At 49.5% G+C, this 12,500-nt stretch overlaps 1 protein-coding gene across 3 annotated transcripts in view; it reads right to left on the bottom strand.

The window, feature by feature from the left end:
• Positions 1 to 12,500, bottom strand: part of LOC135510329 (arrestin red cell-like) — a 112,858-nt gene that overhangs the window by 43,873 nt on the left and 56,485 nt on the right. The gene's annotated exons all lie outside the window — the stretch shown is intronic.

Below are 12,500 nucleotides of genomic sequence, written 5' to 3'. Positions count from 1 at the left end.
TTTGTAGTTTTTCAACTCATTGCCTATCCAATATACAGTGTATATGGGGTCAAATTGCACTTCCTACGGCTTCCACTAGATGTCAACAGTCGTTAGAACCTTGTTTGATGCTTTTACTGTTTAGGAGGGGGGAATGGGAGCTGAATGAGTCAGAGGTCTGCCAGAGTGCCATGAGCTGACCACGTTAGTTCACGTGAGAGTTAGCTTGCATTCCATTGCATTTCTGAAGACAAAGGAATTCTCCAGTTGGAACATTATTGAAGATTTATGATAAAAACATCCTAAAGATTGATTTTATACATCATTTGACATGTTTTTATGGACTGTAACGGAAATGTTGGACTTTTTGTCTGCTCGCACCTCATGAATTTGGATTACTGGGCTAAACGCACGAACAAAAAGGAGGTATTTGGACATAAATGATGGACTTTATCAAACAAATCAAACATTTATTATGGAACTGGGATTCCTGGGAGTGCATTTTGATGAAGATCATCAAAGGTAAATTAATATTTATAATGCTATTTCTGATTTTGTTGACTCCACAACATGGCGGATATCTGTATGGCTTGATTTGTTTCCTGAGCACTGTACTCAGATTATTGCATGGTACGCTTTTTCGGTAAAGCTTTTTTTAAATCTGACACAGCAGTTGCATTAAAGAGAAGTGGATCTAAAATTCCATGCATAACACTTGTATCTTTTATCAATGTTTATTATGAGTATTTCTGTAAATTGATGTGGCTCTCTGCAAATTCACCGGATGTTTTGGAACTACTGAACGTAACAATGTAAACTGCGATTTTTGGATAGTTACTGACCTAACATGAAATACTTGTGTGTTTGAGGAATTTTAATTGTGGGATTTCTGTTGCCCTGCACCTTCACTGGCTGTTGTTGAGGTGGGACGCTACCGTCCCGAATACCCAGAGAGGTTAACTGACTTGACTCGTTAAATAAAGGTTAAATCAAATAAAATCTAAAGAACTCTGACTAACAGCTAATCCACATTTAACAGGTAGGTGGAGCTGTCTGGTGGAGGCTGTGAGGTTACAATATCATCTGTTATAGTAACTCTTAATCATCATGACGGAGGCTGTGAGGTTACAAACATTAATGCATCATGACTTCCTTATAATGTCTTATAAAAATATTTGGTTCCCTCCACAAATTATTGTCTCTCTCTCTCTCTCTCTCTCTCTCTCTCTCTCTCTCTCTCTCTCTCTCTCTCTCTGTGTGTGTTGTGTAGAGTTAGATATTCACAACTTTCTTTTGGTTTTCTATTTCTTGGTGGCATTTTTTAGTTTTCTTCTGTGCATGATTAAGGTTATTATTTTTGTTGTGGTATAATTAAGTATTTTGTTTTTCGTATCGAAATTACCCTGATTTTGGCGGGGATGGCAGCCCGAACGGGGATGCCGTCCCTGTCACTTCGGCACGGCTTTAGGTGTGTTACTGAAGCTACTGTCACGGTGGAGGAGTTTCTGGTCGCCGTAGGAGAGAAGGTAGGATATGAGAATGTTGCTTATGCATCCCGGATGAATAAAGCGGTGGTGGTATTGTCGGGACCGACAGCAGTAGAGCAGCCACAAGTTCCGGTTGCTGAGGAACAAGTTATCCGTGTTGAGGGCACGGAGTTGCAACTTGTATTAGAGGGAAATGTTATGCAGCAGAAAAATATTGTTGTAGAAGGTAAGGATGAATCTGAAGAGCCAGTTCCTCAGACTGGTGAGCAGGTGCCCAGTACAATTGCTGGGGTATAGGAGGGGGTTCATATGGAGCTAGGCTCCCAGGTAGTGGAGGAGGTGCCCAGTACGAGTGCTGGGGTAAAGGAGGGGGTTCATGTGGAGCTAGGCTCCCAGGTAGTGGAGGAGGTGCCCAGTACAAGTGCTGGGGTAAAGGAGGGGGTTCATGTGGAGCTAGGCTCCCAGGTAGTGGAGGAGATGCCCACTACAAGTAATGAGGTACAGGAGGGGGTTCATGTGGAGCTAGGCTCCCAGGTAGTGGAGGAGGTGCCCAGTACAAGTGCTGGGGTAAAGGAGGGGGTTCATGTGGAGCTAGGCTCCCAGGTAGTGGAGGAGATGCCCACTACAAGTAATGAGGTACAGGAGGGGTTCATGTGGAGCTAGGCTCCCAGGTAGTGGAGGAGGTGCCCAGTACAAGTGCTGGGGTAAAGGAGGGGGTTCATGTGGAGCTAGGCTCCCAGGTAGTGGAGGAGATGCCCACTACAAGTAATGAGGTACAGGAGGGGGTTCATGTGGAGCTAGGCTCCCAGGTAGTGGAGGAGATGCCCACTATGAGTGTTGGGGTAAAGGAGGGGGTTCATGTGGAGCTAGGCTCCCAGGTAGTGGAAGAGATGCCCACTATGAGTGTTGGGGTAAAGGAGGGGGTTCATGTGGAGCTAGGCTCCCAGGTAGTGGAGGAGATGCCCACTATGAGTGTTGGGGTAAAGGAGGGGGTTCATGTGGAGCTAGGCTCCCAGGTAGTGGAGGAGATGCCCAATATGAGTGTTGGGGTAAAGGAGGGGGTTCATGTGGAGCTAGGCTCCCAGGTAGTGGAGGAGATGCCCACTACGAGTGCTGGGGTTCATGTGGAGCTAGGCTCCCAGGTAGTGGAGGAGATGCCCACTACGAGTGCTGGGGTTCATGTGGAGCTAGACTCCCAGGTAGTGGAGGAGATGCCCACTACGAGTGCTGGGGTTCATGTGGAGCTAGGCTCCCAGGTAGTGGAGGAGATGCCCACTACGAGTGCTGGGGTTCATGTGGAGCTAGGCTCCCAGGTAGTGGAGGAGATGCCCACTACGAGTGCTGGGGTTCATGTGGAGCTAGGCTCCCAGGTAGTGGAGGAGATGCCCACTACGAGTGCTGGGGTTCATGTGGAGCTAAGATCCCAGGTAGTGGAGGAGATGCCCACTATGAGTGTTGGGGTAAAGGAGGGGGTTCATGTGGAGCTAGGCTCCCAGGTAGTGGAGGAGATGCCCACTACGAGTGCTGGGGTTCATGTGGAGCTAGGCTCCCAGGTAGTGGAGGAGATGCCCACTACGAGTGCTGGGGTTCATGTGGAGCTAGGCTCCCAGGTAGTGGAGTAGATGCCCACTACGAGTGCTGGGGTTCATGTGGAGCTAGGCTCCCAGGTAGTGGAGGAGATGCCCACTACGAGTGCTGGGGTTCATGTGGAGCTAGGCTCCCAGGTAGTGGAGGAGATGCCCACTACGAGTGCTGGGGTTCATGTGGAGCTAGGCTCCCAGGCTTCCGGTTCCGGTTGGAGCGAGCGGTCGCATCTACACTTCGGTCCGCAGGTAGTATAACTTTTCATTACATTTCGTTATAGTACAACGGTTTGATCTGTCTAATCTTAGCAATTTCTTCTTAGCTAGCTACATAGCCGTCTTTGTATCAACGACAATTGCATAATTATCGTATTTCGTCGTCCTAACGTATCTGCCCAGCAGCTAGCTAAGCAGCTAGCTAACATCCACTGTCCACTAGCACTGTAGAAACTATTACACTCAACTGAACGACTCGAATAGCGTAGTGTCAGCTAGCTACATAGTTGTCTTCGCTGTCTTCGTATCCAAGATAATTGTGCAGTTTAGAGTGTGTAGACTTAGAGTGATTATCTTAATTTACCGAGGTTAGCTAGCCAGCTATTTGTCGTCCTTAACGTAGGAATGCTGCTAGCTAGCTAGCCAACAGCTAGCCAACCTCTACCGAATTGAACTCCAACTACCCGGTCAACATTCCGCGTCGCTCCACAGGTAGTATCACATTTTCATTTTACTTCATTACAGTACAACGGTTTGATTTGTTTGTTCGTAGCTAGCCAGCTACATAGCCGTCTTTGTATCTAAGACAATTGTGTAGTCTAGAGCGATTTTCTAGGTTAGCTGGCCAGCTATTGTCGTTCTTTTAACGTAGCTAGCCAGCTAGCCCCCGAATAGCAGCACTGTAGTAACTATTACTGTACAACGGTTTGTTTTGTTTGATCGTAGCTAGCTAGCTACATAGCCGTCTTTGTATCTAAGACAATTGTGTAGCCTAGAGCGATTTTCTAGGTTAGCTGGCCAGCTATTGTCGTTCTTTTAACGTAGCTAGCCAGCTAGCCCCCGAATAGCAGCACTGTAGTAACTATTACAGTACAACGGTTTGTTTTGTTTGATCGTAGCTAGCTAGCTACATAGCCGTCTTTGTATCTAAGACAATTGTGTAGCCTAGAGCGATTTTCTAGGTTAGCTAGCCAGCTATTGTCGTTCTTTTAAGGTAACGTAACGCAATCAACCTGCTAGCTAGCCAGCTAGCCCCCGAATAGCAGCACTGTAGAAACTATTACACTCGACGGAACGACTTGATTAGTGTAGTGTCAACATCGCAGCCACTACCAGCTAGCCTACTCCAGCAGTACTGTATCATTTCAATCATTTTAGTCAATAAGATTCTTGCTACGTAAGCTTAACTTTCTGAACATTCGAGACGGTGTAGTCCACTTGTCATTCCAATCTCCTTTGCATTAGCGTAGCCTCTTCTGTACCCTGTCAACTATGTGTCTATCTATCCCTGTTCTCTCCTCTCTGCACAGACCATACAAACGCTCCACACCGCGTGGCCGCGGCCACCCTAATCTGGTGGTCCCAGCGCGCACGACCCACGTGGAGTTCCTGGTCTCCGGTAGCCTCTGGAACTGCCGATCTGCGGCCAACAAGGCAGAGTTCATCTCAGCCTATGCCTCCCTCCAGTCCCTCGACTTCCTGGCACTGACGGAAACATGGATCACCACAGATAACACTGCTACTCCTACTGCTCTCTCTTCGTCCGCCCACGTGTTCTCGCACACCCGAGAGCTTCTGGTCAGCGGGGTGGTGGCACCGGGATCCTCATCTCTCCCAAGTGGTCATTCTCTCTCTCTCCCCTTACCCATCTATCTATCGCCTCCTTTGAATTCCATGCTGTCACAGTTACCAGCCCTTTCAAGCTTAACATCCTTATCATTTATCGCCCTCCAGGTTCCCTCGGAGAGTTCATCAATGAGCTTGATGCCTTGATAAGCTCCTTTCCTGAGGACGGCTCACCTCTCACAGTCCTGGGCGACTTTAACCTCCCCACGTCTACCTTTGACTCATTCCTCTCTGCCTCCTTCTTTCCACTCCTCTCCTCTTTTGACCTCACCCTCTCACCTTCCCCCCCTACTCACAAGGCAGGCAATATGCTCGACCTCATCTTTACTAGATGCTGTTCTTCCACTAACCTCATTGCAACTCCCCTCCAAGTCTCCGACCACTACCTTGTATCCTTTTCCCTCTCGCTCTCATCCAACACTTCCCACACTGCCCCTACTCGGATGGTATCGCGCCGTCCCAACCTTCGCTCTCTCTCCCCCGCTACTCTCTCCTCTTCCATCCTATCATCTCTTCCCTCTGCTCATACCTTCTCCAACCTTTCTCCTGATTCTGCCTCCTCAACCCTCCTCTCTTCCCTTTCTGCATCCTTTGACTCTCTATGTCCCCTATCCTCCAGGCCGGCTCGGTCCTCCCCTCCAGCTCCGTGGCTCGATGACTCATTGCGAGCTCACAGAACAGAGCTCCGGGCAGCCGAGCGGAAATGGAGGAAAACTCGCCTCCCTGCGTACCTGGCATCCTTTCACTCCCTCCTCTCTACATTTTCCTCCTCTGTCTCTGCTGCTAAAGCCACTTTCTACCACTCTAAATTCCAAGCATCTGCCTCTAACCCTAGGAAGCTCTTTGCCACCTTCTCCTCCCTCCTGAATCCTCCTCCCCCTCCCCCCCCCCTCCTCCCTCTCTGCAGATGACTTCGTCAACCATTTTGAAATGAAGGTCGACGACATCCGATCCTCGTTTGCTAAGTCAAACGACACCGCTGGTTCTGCTCACACTGCCCTACCCTGTGCTCTGACCTCTTTCTCCCCTCTCTCTCCAGATGAAATCTCGCTTCTTGTGACGGCCGGCCGCCCAACAACCTGCCCGCTTGACCCTATCCCCTCCTCTCTTCTCCAGACCATTTCCGGGGACCTTCTCCCTTACCTCACCTCGCTCATCAACTCATCCCTGACCGCTGGCTACGTCCCTTCCGTCTTCAAGAGAGCGAGAGTTGCACCCCTTCTGAAAAAACCTACACTCGATCCCTCCGATGTCAACAACTACAGACCAGTATCCCTTCTTTCTTTTCTCTCCAAAACTCTTGAACGTGCCGTCCTTGGCCAGCTCTCCCGCTATCTCTCTCAGAATGACCTTCTTGATCCAGATCAGTCAGGTTACAAGACTAGTCATTCAACTGAGACTGCTCTTCTCTGCATCACGGAGGCGCTCCGCACTGCTAAAGCTAACTCTCTCTCCTCTGCTCTCATCCTTCTAGACCTATCGGCTGCCTTCGATACTGTGAACCATCAGATCCTCCTCTCCACCCTCTCCGAGTTGGGCATCTCCGGCGCGGCCCACGCTTGGATTGCGTCCTACCTGACAGGTCGCTCCTACCAGGTGGCGTGGCGAGAATCTGTCTCCTCGCCACGCGCTCTCACCACTGGTGTCCCCCAGGGCTCTGTTCTAGGCCCTCTCCTATTCTCGCTATACACCAAGTCACTTGGCTCTGTCATAACCTCACATGGTCTCTCCTATCATTGCTATGCAGACGACACACAATTAATCTTCTCCTTTCCCCCTTCTGATGACCAGGTGGCGAATCGCATCTCTGCATGTCTGGCAGACATATCAGTGTGGATGACGGATCACCACCTCAAGCTGAACCTCGGCAAGACGGAGCTGCTCTTCCTCCCGGGGAAGGACTGCCCGTTCCATGATCTCGCCATCACGGTTGACAACTCCATTGTGTCCTCCTCCCAGAGCGCTAAGAACCTTGGCGTGATCCTGGACAACACCCTGTCGTTCTCAACCAACATCATGGCGGTGGCCCGTTCCTGTAGGTTCATGCTCTACAACATCCGCAGAGTACGACCCTGCCTCACACAGGAAGCGGCGCAGGTCCTAATCCAGGCACTTGTCATCTCCCGTCTGGATTACTGCAACTCGCTGTTGGCTGGGCTCCCTGCCTGTGCCATTAAACCCCTACAACTCATCCAGAACGCCGCAGCCCGTCTGGTGTTCAACCTTCCCAAGTTCTCTCACGTCACCCCGCTCCTCCGCTCTCTCCACTGGCTTCCAGTTGAAGCTCGCATCCGCTACAAGACCATGGTGCTTGCCTACGGAGCTGTGAGGGGAACGGCACCGCAGTACCTCCAGGCTCTGATCAGGCCCTACACCCAAGCAAGGGCACTGCGTTCATCCACCTCTGGCCTGCTCGCCTCCCTACCATTGAGGAAGTACAGTTCCCGCTCAGCCCAGTCAAAACTGTTCGCTGCTCTGGCCCCCAATGGTGGAACAAACTCCCTCACGACGCCAGGACAGCGGAGTCAATCACCACCTTCCGGAGACACCTGAAACCCCACCTCTTCAAGGAATACCTAGGATAGGATAAGTAATCCTTCTCACCACCCCCCCTTAATGATTTAGATGCACTATTGTAAAGTGGCTGTTCCACTGGATGTCAGAAGGTGAATTCACCAATTTGTAAGTCGCTCTGGATAAGAGCGTCTGCTAAATGACTTAAATGTAATGTAAATGTAGTGGAGGAGATGCCCACTACGAGTGCTGGGGTTCATGTGGAGCTAGGCTCCCAGGTAGTGGAGGAGATGCCCACTACGAGTGCTGGGGTTCATGTGGAGCTAAGCTCCCAGGTAGTGGAGGAGATGCCCACTACAAGTATGAGGTTAAGGTGGGGCTAGTCTCCCAGGTAGTGGAGGAGATGCTTGGTACGAGTGATGAGGTGCAAGTGGTGAGTGTTGAAAGGGATGTGGTAGAGGGGAGTCAGTTGTCTGTGGCCTCAGCTGAGGATCAGGAGAAGGATATGAATATCTCTTTAGATATAATAGCAGCTGGTGACGACTCAATTTACGGTCTTGAGGAGGTAAATGGGTTTCTGGATCAGACTTTTGGGAAATCTGTCAAATTGGCAGATTATTTTGATGTTGATAAGTTTGTGAGGTCAGCTGTGATGTTACAGAAGACGGTGGGGTTAGACCAGTTGAGTGAGAAGAAGCGGTTTCACTTGAGGAAATGTGTTACTGCTGTTGCAGCAGCAAAAGGTGGAGGGAAACGTGGTCAGGTTAATAAGAGAAAATTAAAACGATGATGATCATGCTTTATTGGGTGTCTTTTTTCTCTTTGGTTTCTCTGTGGTTTCTCCTGCTTTTCTTTTCTCTTTTCTATATGGAAGTACTAAGGGTAGGTTCTCTTAATATTAATGGGGGAGGGACAGGAATAAGAGGGCTTGGGTATTAGAAGTAATAAAACAGAAAAGACTTAATGTAGTTTTCCTACAGGAGACACATAGTGATGAGGAAAATGAGGTTGACTGGGGTATGTGGTGGGAGGGGCAGCATGTACTCAGTCATGGTACTAATTTCAGTGCTGGGGTGGCAATCTTGTTTTCCTCAGGCTTAGGGGTGACTGTGGTATCTACAACAGAGATTGTCAAGGGTCGGGTTTTATCGGTCAAGGTGGATGTTATGGGGTTTTTGATTGTTTTTTTAATGTTTCTGCTCCTAATGAGGGTACAGAGCGTATTGCTGTATTTGATCAAATAAAGGAAACCTTAAGACAGTGTGACCAAGAGGGGTGTATGGTTTTAGGGGGTGACTGGAACTGTACAGTGGATTTTACTGTTGATCGCACCGCTGAAGAAACTCACCTGCGGTCAGCCACTTGCCTGTCTGGTCTATTAACTGAGTTTGAGCTTTCTGATGTGTGGAGAGTAAGGAATGCAAAAGTTAGGCCATACACATGGCTAAAGGTTAATGAAGGTCGTGTCAGTGCAGCAAGGTTAGACAGGTTGTATGTATCTGAGCAATACTGTAGTAGGGTTGGAAGGTGTGCCATTACTCCTGTGGGTTTCTCTGATCATCATATTGTTACTGTTGATATTCACTTGTCCTGTCCACGAAGGTCATCCCCTTACTGGTATTTTAATGTTAAATTGTTACATGATGTCATGTTTTGTGACAGGTTTTTGTTGTTTTGGGGAAAATGGAGGGAATTGAGTCCTTGAGACAATGGTGGGAGGTTGGGAAGGCCCAAATACGAGTATTTGGGCCAACAGTATACTGCTCTGTCTCAAATTGAAGTTAAAGAGACTATCAAGGCCCTTGAGCAGGACATCAAGTCTATTGAATTGAAGCTGCTCACTCAGAACGACCCTGGACTAGTCATGAACTTAAAGGACAACAGACATGAACTGAGGTCGTTTCTGTATGAAAGAGTGAAGGGTGCCTTTATTAGATCTCGTTTCGCTTACCTCAAGGATATGGATGCTCCTAGCCCTTTCTTTAAACCTAGGACAGTCGACATTTCAACGTAAACAGATGGTCTCCCTTCGTCTCCCTGATGGGAAGGTGATCACGGATGACAGTGAAAAGCGTCAACATGCCGTGGATTTCTACTCGGCCCTCTATAAGGCGGAGGATTGTGACTCTCTGTGTACTGAACAGTTGTTACACGGTCTTCCTCAATTGGGACCTGAGCATTGGACTGACATTACACAGGCCGAGCCCCTGGCATCGATGGTTTACCATCTGACTTTATAAGCACTTTTGGGGGTCTATTGGGGAGGGTTTTTATGAAGTGATGTGTGAATCCTTTCATGAGGGTTCTCTTCCTGTATCCTGTCAGCGTGAGGGTTCTCTTCCTGTATCCTGGCAACGTGAGGGTTCTCTTCCTGTATCCTGGCAACGTGAGGGTTCTCTTCCTGTATCCTGGCAACGTGAGGGTTCTCTTCCTGTATCCTGGCAACGTGAGGGTTCTCTTCCTGTATCCTGTCAACGTGAGGGTTCTCTTCCTGTATCCTGGCAACGTGAGGGTTCTCTTCCTGTATCCTGGCAACGTGAGGGTTCTCTTCCTGTATCCTGTCAACGTGAGGGTTCTCCTCCTGTATCCTGTCAGCGTGAGGGTTCTCTTCCTGTATCCTGTCAGCGTGAGGGTTCTCTTCCTGTATCCTGTCAATGTGAGGGTTCTCTTCCTGTATCCTGTCAATGTGAGGGTTCTCTTCCTGTATCCTGGCAACGTGAGGGTTCTCTTCCTGTATCCTGGCAACGTGAGGGTTCTCTTCCTGTATCCTGTCAACGTGAGGGTTCTCTTCCTGTATCCTGTCAGCGTGAGGGTTCTCTTCCTGTATCCTGTCAATGTGAGGGTTCTCTTCCTGTATCATGTCAATATGAGGGTTCTCTTCCTGTATCCTGTCAATGTGAGGGTTCTCTTTCTGTATCCTGTCAATGTGAGGGTTCTCTTCCTGTATCCTGTCAATGTGAGGGTTCTCTTCCTGTATCCTGTCAACGTGCGGTGCTTTCACTGTTGCCAAAAAAGGGGGATTTGGCTCTCCTAAAAAAATTGGAGACCTGTTGCTTTGCTGTGCGCAGAATACAAAATTGTTTCTAAATGTCTCTCAAACAGGTTGAAAGAGTATCTGGGATTGTTGGTCCACAAGGACCAGTCCTATTGTGTACCTGATTTCTCTATCGTTGATAACTTGTTTCTGATAAGAGATGTTTTAGACATTTGTAAACTGTCTGATGTAAATGTGGGTTTACTTTCTTTGGATCAGGAGAAGGCTTTTGATCGTGTGGACCACCAGTACTTGTTTAAAACGATGAAAGCCTTTGGGTTTGGGGATGTTTTGTGTCTTGGGTGAATTTACTGTATGCTGGGGCCTCGTGTATGGTGAAGGTGGGGGGTGGTTTGAGTTGCCCCATCCCTGTCCAAAGGGGCATCAGGCAGGGATGCCCAATTTCAGGGCAGTTGTATAGTCTGGTGATTGAACCAATGCTTTGTTTTTTAAGAGCGAGGCTTACTGGTTTCTCTGTGCCAGGTGTAATGAAGGGTCCCACAATAGCACTGTCTGCGTATGCAGATGACGTGATAGTTTTTATTACAGGGGGTGAGGATGTTAAGGCTCTCAAACACTTTAAAGGTGTATGAGGGGGCCTCCTCAGCTAGAGTCAACTGGGGAAAGAGTGAAGAGCTGTGGGCAGGTCAGCTTCAGACAGGGTCCACTCCATGGTTACCAGGGGGGCTTCAGATGGGGTCCACTCCACAGTTACCAGGGGGGCTTCAGATGGGGTCCACTCCATGGTTACCAGGGGGGCTTCAGATGGGGTCCACTCCACAGTTACCAGGGGGGCTTCAGATGGGGTCCACTCCACAGTTACCAGGGGGGCTTCAGATGGGGTCCACTCCATGGTTACCAGGGGGGCTTCAGATGGGGTCCACTCCACAGTTACCAGGGGGGCTTCAGATGGGGTCCACTCCATGGTTACCAGGGGGGCTTCAGATGGGGTCCACTCCATGGTTACCAGGGGGGCTTCAGACGGGGTCCGCTCCACGGTTACCAGGGGGGCTTCAGTGGGGCAGAGATGGGATGAAGACTTTGGGGGTTTTCTAGGCTCTGATGTCTTTCAGAAAAAGAACTGGGAGGGTGTCATGGAGAAAGTGTGTGCCAGACTGTCAAGGTGGAAATGGGTGTTGCCCCAGCTGTCTTATAGGGGACGGGTCCTGGTAGCAAATAATCTTGCTGCCTCTACCCTGTGGCACAGACTAATGATTTTGCAGCCACCAAAGGGTCTGATACAAGAGCTTCAGAGGACCCTTGTCAATTTCTTCTGGTCTGGACAACACTGGATTAAAGCTGCAGCCCTGTACCTGCCACTGCACAAGGGTGGGCAAGGCCTGGTGGACATTTCCTCTAGGATCATGGCTTTCCGGCTTCAAGCAGCCCAGAGACTGTTGTACAGTGACGGGTCTAGCTGGGTCGAAACAGCCTACACACTGATGAGAAGAGCAGGCTGTTTGGGTTTAGACAAGCACCTTTTCCTCTTAAAGCTGGAGGGGGTGAGTTGCCTGGCCTGACTCCATTTTATGAGTCTGTTATGCAGGCTTGGAGAGTCTTTGTCAAGTCCCGTAAGGCCTGCACGCCACCAGGGATGTGGCTTTTTGAAGAGCCTCTTTTTCACAACACTGCCATCCAGTCCCGTGTCCTGGGTTCAGCTAGCCTACGTTCATGCCTGTTAGGCGAGGGGTGTACCAAGCTGGGTCATCTGATGCGGAGCAGGTGCAGATCGTTGGAGGATCTGGGAGAAAGAGCGGGGTTCCGATCATCTCGCCTCCTGAGGAAGGTCGTCGATGAGGTCTGTGACTCCTTGCCAGTGCTTCATCTGCAGTATGTGACTGACACTTCCAATTCTGATTGGTGGAAGGAGGGTCTGGATGACGTGTTCCCTGCACTGATTGTTAGGGCTGCGATGGGGGCATTTGAGGAGGACATGGGGACGCTGCTTTCCTTCGATACCCCGGAGCTGGGGGATTTCAAGGAGGTGGGAAAGAAGGCCATGTACAGAACATGTGTAAAGGTGTCCCATGCCTCTTCCCTGGAAGGGGTAAAATCGACGAG

Source organism: Oncorhynchus masou, chromosome 23 (assembly GCF_036934945.1).
Source record: "Oncorhynchus masou masou isolate Uvic2021 chromosome 23, UVic_Omas_1.1, whole genome shotgun sequence".
Classification (NCBI taxonomy): Eukaryota; Metazoa; Chordata; class Actinopteri; order Salmoniformes; family Salmonidae; genus Oncorhynchus; species Oncorhynchus masou.
This window is presented reverse-complemented; position numbering and strand designations above follow the sequence as displayed.